Genomic DNA, 1,389 nt, shown 5'->3' on the forward strand with positions numbered 1-1,389 from the left:
ATTTCAGTAACAATCTAATCATGCATAATCATTTGAAACCCCGCAGGTGGTATTGTATAAGCATCTTGTCACACATGCTTACTTTGGCGCGCTGTTCCGGTCACGTGGCTAACAAACCCATGACGCCAGACGTTCTCCACAGCAACGACATAAAGACGCCATTACCGTTGCCTTCAATTGACCTTTTCTTCACGGCCGCGCTTAAAATTATTTATTGGTAAAACAATTGTAATACGAATCACATAAAGAACACATTTACGCTAGAACGACGCTGAGGTTATTCGGTCTGACTAGAAAAGCAGACAAAAGAAGTCACAGCGCTCACCGCGAAATCTCACGGGCTCCGAGTCCAGAATGCGAAAATAATTACGTTGGGTACAAAATGGCGAACGCTCTCTCTTCTCCTCGGCATGCGCAGAATGAGCAGAAGCTTTCCCTCTGAAATGAAGCTCCGTTCCCATACATCCTTTCAGCCAATGGGCTTCGCAGTCGGGACGCTTCCGAGTCAATTCGACCAATCAAAACCGTGGACAACGCAGCACAGGAAACATGTAGCCAATCGGAGATCAGCGTGGATCTGTTGTATTTGCAAAGAGTGAGAATCAAAGAACACCAATGAGAAAGCGTAATTCGCAGCGCCGCTTTCGTACTCGGCAATCAGGTTACGCGCTTCAGTTTAGCCAATAGAATTTTGCTTAGCGGGCAGCCAATCGCAATGCTCGGAATTTGCCCACAGTGGCCCCGGCAGCCAATAGGGATCCGAGAAACAAAACCTCAGCTCAACAGCTTGTTATTTCGTCCTATGCCTTTGCAACCTAGTCGAATGCTGAGCTGAAGCAGTCATATAGGAGCATGTAAGTACACATATATATTTCCACACCACATTCAAACACCGATTTCGCGTCATTAAACCCGTATGTTCTCGTCCGCTTTATGTAAACTCGCTAGTCTGAAAGTAATCCAGTCATATTTGTCGTTTCCCCGTGGTTTCCAGCGAAGGTATTTAGGCGACGAAGAGAAAAAAATTGAATGGCAGAGCCTAGTCACAGCTAGTCGGCTTGTTTTCTCACAGGATCCGGGATTTAGCCGACGACTTTTCCTTAAACTAACCACCGGAAATCGACCTGTTTATAGCCAAAAACTTGTAACTCAGTCTGAAGGGAAAAGTCGCCTCACGTAAATGTTGCGGAACTAACCCGACGAACAGTTTAAATCGCCATAACAGCTTCACTATATTTAGCTTAACCGTCACAATTTGATTGACAGGCGTCAGTAACAGTCATAACTGTCAGTTTGTCGATCTTCGAACTCGATACCTCGGCAAATACAGTGTTAAGTGAGGGAAATGTGGGGTTAGTGGATGGTGGAGGGGCTGACATGGTGCAGGAC

General features: G+C 45.9%; 1 long non-coding RNA gene across 1 annotated transcript in view; it reads left to right on the forward strand.

Moving 5' to 3' along the window:
- The first annotated feature begins 28 nt into the window (after window positions 1-28).
- The window catches only part of LOC107578324 (uncharacterized), a 4,473-nt gene continuing 3,112 nt past the window's right edge, over window positions 29-1,389 (forward strand). The window contains exon 1 of the long non-coding RNA XR_001608334.1: window positions 29-854. This is a non-coding gene — a long non-coding RNA (uncharacterized lncRNA). The remainder of the gene's footprint in view (window positions 855-1,389) is intronic.

The sequence above is a fragment of the Sinocyclocheilus grahami genome, unplaced genomic scaffold (assembly GCF_001515645.1).
Source record: "Sinocyclocheilus grahami isolate Dianchi unplaced genomic scaffold, SAMN03320097.WGS_v1.1 scaffold9735.1, whole genome shotgun sequence".
Classification (NCBI taxonomy): Eukaryota; Metazoa; Chordata; class Actinopteri; order Cypriniformes; family Cyprinidae; genus Sinocyclocheilus; species Sinocyclocheilus grahami.